We start from the raw sequence: 7,356 nt of genomic DNA on the forward strand, positions 1-7,356 counted from the left end.
TAGCAGAGATCCAGGCTGTTGTGAAATATTCACTAATGTTTGTCATAACTTTCCAGAGCACCCAAATGGATGGATGTGAAAGTGGAGCTTTCCTCATCGACTTTGTTTTTAGCATGTTGTCAGGTTTAACCCCAGATGCAACTAAGTACTGGTAAGCAGCTTCCTCATTCCCCTCCACCTGCAGTGTGACTGAGAGGAAAATTGGAAAAAAAAAAAAGAAAAAAACCCATCATGGGTTTAGATAAGAACTGTTTAATAATTGAAATAAAGGAAGGAGAAGGAGAAGGAGAAGGAGAAGGAGAAGGAGAAGGAGAAGGAGAAGGAGAAGGAGAAGGAGAAGGAGAAGGAGAAGGAGAAGGAGAAGGAGAAGGAGAAGGAGAGAGAGTGGAATAAATCCCAAGACAAAAAAATGGTGCACAATAAAAATTGTTCATCACTCACTGACCACTGCCCAGCCTGTCCACCAGCAACAATTGTCCTCTCACAGCCGGTATATATACTGGGCATGATATTCTGTGCTGTGGAATATTCCTTTGTCCTGTTCAGGTCATCTTGCTTGTCTCCTCACCTTGCTCTCTTGGGGATTCTTATGCACCTGCTCCCTAGCAGAGCATGAGAAACTGTAAAGTCCTTGATTTAGAGAAAGAACTACTGAGCAACCACCAAAACATCAGTTTGTTATCAATGTTATTCTAATATTAAATGCAAAACACAGCTCTGTACCAGATAATATTGAGTAATATTAACTCAATATTGAGTAATATTAACTCAAGCCCAGTGAAATAGAAACTTGACTTTTCTTATTTTGAAACATATATGGAAGTACAGCTTTTGCACTTACAGATTTCCTGTGCATTTTTACATAGCCAGAGGATCACAGGGGGATAAGACTGCTCTGTATTATTTCCTTGTAGAAAAGGCATCTTCTTACCCACAAAGTTGAGCAGGGACTTAGATTAAAGGCAGACAAGAGCCTGAGAGCATAAGCAATGAATTAAAATCCCCTTTTGTCTTTCATCTGGCAATAAAATCCTGCCTCGTGTTTAAAAACGCAAATGTTGCATATTTAAAAGCAAGGATTGTATGTGTTAGACCGACCAGCTGCATAAATCCTAGTGGCCTTGGAAAATTAATGTTTTGTTTTAAGTAAAGCTGAAGTTACTCATGTTATTTCACTCTATCAATAGTGAGTACATTAACATTATCTAGTGTCTGCAAGCACACTATTAATTTACCTTGTACTGTCCCAATAGAGGGAAAAGAATTGTTCGAGGCAATGAGGCGTATCCACTTCCACTCCTTGGGACTCCTTACATCCAAATAATCAATATTAATGTGGTGAAGGGAGGGCAGAGAGGAAAAGGATGCTCTGACTGATTTATTAGCTAAAGCCCCATCACAGTGGAACGAGAGTCTGAGGATTCTTTACTAAACTGAACAGAGACTAAATGGTTTATCAAGGGTGGAGTTGCTGTCACAGTGTCATCTGAAGTCAGGATTAATATGACATTTCCTAGCCAGGAGGCTGACAGATATAACTTTCCATTTCCAAAATGATACATTCTTTATTGTAGAAGAAAATCCAATATGTTTTTGAAAATACTTGATCGTTGCAGTATCATCTTTTTTTTCCCATGAAGGAAATTTTTTTCTTACAGAAAACCAGCCTGTTTTCTCTGATGAGAACTTCTTTTTGCCTACAGGTCAGATGAACAACACAAAACACAGTTTTTAACAATATGTTGGCAACTCCCTGGCAAAGTACAATTGGCAGGAAGTAAAAAAATGAAATACTGTGGGGGATGGGGATTGGAGGGGGGCAGCATTTTCACGTAACGTGACTTGAATATTTCTTTTTAAATGATAAGAAAAGTAATTGCCATAGAGAGACATTTTGTCCTTTTGACCTTCAGCAAGCAAAAAGTTACTTTTAAAATTGCATTATGGCAGCAAATGCTGTAATCTATACATAGGCTGAAGTCAGAGAGGGATGGCAAGCACACTGAGGCAATACTGAAACATTTGGTTCTGGCTGTCCACAATAGCACATGCTTACACTTGAAGATATAGATAACAGTCACAAAAAAAGCTCAGCTAGGGGGAAAAAAGGATGACTCAAACAGTGTCAGAAAAAACAGTTTATTTTCTCCATGTTGATAACAAGAGTAGAATACAGGTCTGAGTACTTAACTCCCTAATGTAAGATATAAAACATGGGTGCTTAGCTTCCCTTCTTTAATAATTATTATATCAAATTAAGATTAGAGAATGCCGTAACTCATGCCTCTACACATACATTTTTTATATGGGAAAGCACCACTGGGTGCTCATCACACCTGCAGCTGGGGAGTTTTAAAGAAGGATGTTCAAAGGCAGACCAGGCAAGATGTTCATATTGTCCCTTAAGTACTGTGGTCCAGAGGATACTTGGAGTTCACAGAAAAAGTAACTGGGTGGGCACTTTCAGGCTGGAATTAGAACAAAAAGCCACTTGTAGAATGATGACACAGATATGGAAATCGGGGTGACAATCCAGGCTATGCAGTGGTGACAATGGGGAGGGATGAGGTGCTGTTTACCTTTTCTCTGTGCTCTGCTTTTCTTGGTGCTGGACAGAATTCAACCTTTGAGACAGCTGACATTTTTGGGGATGGTTTGTTGCAGTGACCTACAGTGAAATATGTATCACAGAAGCATAGAAATGTTTAGGTTGGAAGGAACCTTAAACATCGTCTTGTTCCAACACCCCTGCAGGGACACCTTCCACTAGGCCAGGTTGCTCCCAGCCCCATCCAGCCCGGCCTTGAACACTCCCAAGGATGGGGCGTCCACAGCTTCTCTGGGAAAATTGTGCCAGTGTCTCACCACTCTCACAGTAAAGAATTTCCTCCTAATATCTAATCTAAACTTGATTTCTTTCAGTTAAACTGGAACTTCTTCCTTGTCCTATATCACCTTGGTTTAAGTATCTTCAGTGTGGACTTTTACATAACTTTCCGACTTTCTTCAAATGTGTGTTTTGGGATCAGAGGAACTGCACCCAAGGCTCATTTTATTACACCTGTGGCCAAATACAATCTGTTAAGGCTTATTCTTCAGGTTGTTCTTTTCACAACCTGAAGCGAGGACACTGTCCCCTGCAAAGTGTGTGCTGTGCTTTCTGTGTGCCGCTTAACACAACATGAATCTGCCTCTAAATGCATGGCAGGTTTATGCAGCCAAAATGTGAGGTTTTAAAAGAAGTGAATCAAGGGGCCTTAACTAAGAGTAATGGGATGATATTAAGTGAGACAAGTGGTACAGTGAGTGTCAAGAAATGCTCCTGGGCAGTGCAGGCACTTGGACTGTGGAGGAGGCTCTTGGGGGATGGACACTACATAATGTGCACTTAACGATATCTACAAGGCACAACACTGCACTCACTGGTGCCCAGACTAAATGATATTGCAGGGGTTTGCTGCCCTTTATTCTAGGGACTAGCCTCTAAATCATTGTTTAAAACCTATATAACCTAATTCTTCTCTGGGGTAACTTATCTGAAGTTCTCAAGGGTGAAAATGAGCCCTCACAAGTAGGAGAGAGTATTGCAGCACCTGGAGGCAACACTAAGAAACAACTGAGATTTTTGTAACAGATAAATTCAGTTTAGTTTGAGACAGGAAATAATTCCATTTCTCCCTAGTTTCATGGAAATTACACCTTAGAAAACTCCCTTAAAGGATATCCAGTTGCAAATACTCTGTAAACAGAAAAAAATATCATGCACAGTGGACTTATATTAAACTTTCCCTCCTGAGTCTAAGGATAAAGAAAACAGGAAAGGAAGAAATCTCAATGAGTATATCTAATCTAAACACCTATTAAAAATATGTTATTTTAGTGTGTTTATTTTTTTTTTGGAGAATAATATCTGTTTACAACAGCTGCTGGAAGCAGCTTTTTATTTCTTAATATATTACCATAACTTCTAATTGTTTCAGTCCTTAGAAAGATTGATTATATTTTCAAGTCCTCCTTTCTTGATATGCCTTGCACTTATACGGAGGAGAACTCATCCTTAATTGTCAGAGATTGTCTGAGACTGTTGTGTACACCCAGTCTGTTTCAGAACTCACATCTTCAGTACTTAACAAGTGAATGACCCTGAGATTTGCTCAGTTGGACAGGGCACAATGCTCATAACACCAAGGTTTGTAGATTTAATCCTCATATGAGCCATTCACTTTAGAGCTGGGCTAGATGATCCTTGTGGGTCCCTTCCTCCTCAGAATATCCTGTGATCTGGAGTGGAGGAGAAGGGTCAGTGTTGCTTGGAAACAAACAGAAAAAAACCATAACAGTTAGTTAAATAGAGGTGACTCACTATGGAGTTAGAATGTTTTCTCCCAAGATACCAATACTCTGGTTTTTAATCCTGCTTTCTGGGGAGTTCTGGAGAAGACATCAGCCAATATATAATTTTGTTTTCATATTCCTGATTAGAAATTCAAGACCAAGACAAGAATAGCAACCTACTCATTACCTTTCCATCCTGAGAGGAGGTTCTGAAATCCTTAGTGGAAATCACATGAGATTTCCAGGGACATTTTGTATCTTTGGAACACTCAGGAATTCCAGAGATGCTCCTAAAAGATGTGTGATACTTGATGAAGTGCACTGAGATGATGTGTGAAGATAACTACAGACACTGATTCCTCAGCTCTGCAAAAGTCAATAACAACAGGATCAAGTTCTATCTGAGTAGCAACAATTTCTTGTCAGTACAGCACCATGAATCTTATTTGGCCAGTATTGATAATAATCTTCTTTTACCTTTACTTGAACACTAATTTGAGATGTACTAGGACATACTTAGCACAAACATGGAAGACAGAACAAAAAAAGAGATGGTTTGGTTGCCCTGCTTGAAGGAAACATCCAAGCATTGCCTTCTGGTTAAGATGGTGTACATGGTTTGGCCCTAAGAACCATCCTACACTCCTCTCCTGAACATGAACTGCAGCCTCTCCCCACAGAGCTGGTGCTATGTCTGCATCTCCAGCTCTATAATTTGACTTTGCTCTTCCACCTTCTGCTCTTGGAGGTTTCAGCATTGCTTTTTCTCTAAAGGAGCAGCTACTAAATGAATACCTTGACCTCAGCAAAGCAGAGAAAAGGAGAGATTTCTTCAGCAGAAGAACAAGAAAGGAAGATCCCACTTCCTTCCTGCATTTGCAAGGCCAGAAGAGAAGTTGAAGCAAGTAACCCCCTGCCCTCAGTGCAGCAGCCACTGTCTCATTAGCCCAAGCATGTGCCGTCCCTCTTCTTTAGGTACAGATCTGCACTCTCATCCTCCTTGCTGTTTCTTACCTCCTATTCACATTTATTATTGATATCACCTATCAATAATGCTTTCTGCTGCTTCAAGAGTTTGGCCTTTCTGCCAGATCCCAACTTTCAAGTGCTCTTTGCTTCACCTCATTATATTTTTAATGACCTACACATTTTCTGTTTCTTTTCCATCCTGCTTCTGTCTCCTTCCTTGCAAAGTGTGAGAGGTGTTGGCTGAGTGAGGGCAGAGGGAACAATGTTGGTGCTTTAAGCAGTTGCTCCCACACTGCCCCTCAGCTTACCAACCAGTTTAGCAGCCTCTGCAAAGGTAGAAAATGCACTTGTTTAAACCCCTGTTCAGGCATGGATGCTTGCTCAGAACCACCACACAAGAGAGAGTAAAACCTACTTATTTTCTGCAATTTTGCTGCAAATAGCTGCACTTGATGGTTGAAAAGACAGTTCTCTTCATCATGTTTCCCAGCTTTATGAATTGCAATCTCCAGCCTATTTTATCTTATTTTTGCTTTCAAAATCAGCTCATTTTATAATGGCTAAGGTAACATCCTGTTACTCAGAAAACACAGCAACATTAGAGCAGTTATATACCTGAGAACAGGATTAGAAATTCAGCCAGACAGACTCAGTGCCAAACAGAGATAGGATTAGTAAATTAGTCCAATATTTAATTTGACAGCCTTGTATAACTGAGGAACCTGATCACAAAAGACTTGCCAATGATTTCAGAATAACACCAGCATACATATTTTGAGTCCATACAGGAAGCTTCTTTGCCCTTTAACTTTTAACAGCTCTGTCCTGCCTCTAGTCTAGTACAGCATTCTGTCTCTTACTGCCATTTCCGCTGTCTGCTGGCTCTGTGAGTCTGTTCAGCTCAAAAGACACATATGTTATGTTTCCAGAAACCATATCAACCAATTATGTAATTTCCCATTATTACAGTTATTTAATTGAAAAATAATAACAATAGAAGAAATGCAACAGGCAGGCAAGATCCAACTTTCTTTTTGAGTGGAGTGAACTTGCCATGCTGCTTCTGCCTACCTCAGCTTGCTTGGGGTTGTGATGTGATGGTCAAACCTTCCAAGCTTTGACAGAGGTGGGACCCCGTTGGAAGGTAAAAGTACTGCAGTCACATGTAGTCACTGGTCCTCCAACTCTACCAAGTCACATTGAAGTCACATGAAGTCACATTGAAGTCACATTGTGACTTCATCCACAAATGTGATTTTCAGGGTATTTATAGAAGAGTCAAAATGGGATTTTAAGTGGGTGCAAGAATTAATTAAACAGGACAGAAGTCAGAAGGAGCAGGAGGGTGTTGTGGAGACACTGTAAGTATCTGAACAGAGAAGACAGAGTCAAGAGCTCTTATGCTGCCTGAAAGTCAGGTACACATAATACAACTAAGCAGACATGTCCCCGCTCAGAAACAGTGCACTTTGCTGACAGCGTATCAGCAATGTGTGCATCTTTTCCTTGCACACGAAGGAGCAGCTGCAGTTACAATCAGAGATGTGCAGGATGCTCAGGATCAGCTGAGCTCCCTGTGAGATCCATCTAGTTGGTGGTCCTTTCATCACAGTCTGTACCTGGGTCTGGAAAGGAAACTGGTGGATGCTGCAGGGCACATCATTCAATGGTTGCTGTACTGCTAAAGGATGGCTCTGCATGCTGTCCACACCCTGGCCTGCCACCAGAAGCATTTCTAGGATTCAGGAAGGTCATGGTCTTTTGCCATGGTGGAGCTGCAACAGAGCTGCCCCCTTGTTAACCTCCAACAAAGGGGCAGATAATTTACAGTCTGCTCTTGGGATCACAATCCCATGGCTTCAGGACACAGAATTATCCTGATCTCTTACTTGAACGGGTAAGGCACAGCATGAGCGTGACTAGAATTGGTGCCTCTGGGTGTATTATAGAATTTATAGATATGGAAACACAACATACAAGGATTTTTGTCTTATCAGATTGATGTCCTCTATGCTCATACCTTTGGAAAAGCTGTGATAATTGAGATAATCC

At 40.8% G+C, this 7,356-nt stretch overlaps 1 long non-coding RNA gene across 1 annotated transcript; it reads right to left on the reverse strand.

The window, feature by feature from the left end:
- Nucleotides 1-2,095: 2,095 nt before the first annotated feature.
- On the reverse strand, nt 2,096-6,469 carry LOC141725436 (uncharacterized). Its single transcript, XR_012577290.1, has 3 exons — nt 6,376-6,469; nt 2,580-2,668; nt 2,096-2,468 (listed from the first exon to the last, which is right to left on the reverse strand). It is a non-coding gene; the product is annotated as an uncharacterized LOC141725436 (long non-coding RNA).
- Between the last annotated feature and the right edge of the window lie 887 nt (nt 6,470-7,356).

The sequence above is a fragment of the Zonotrichia albicollis genome, chromosome 1 (assembly GCF_047830755.1).
Source record: "Zonotrichia albicollis isolate bZonAlb1 chromosome 1, bZonAlb1.hap1, whole genome shotgun sequence".
Lineage (NCBI taxonomy): Eukaryota > Metazoa > Chordata > Aves > Passeriformes > Passerellidae > Zonotrichia > Zonotrichia albicollis.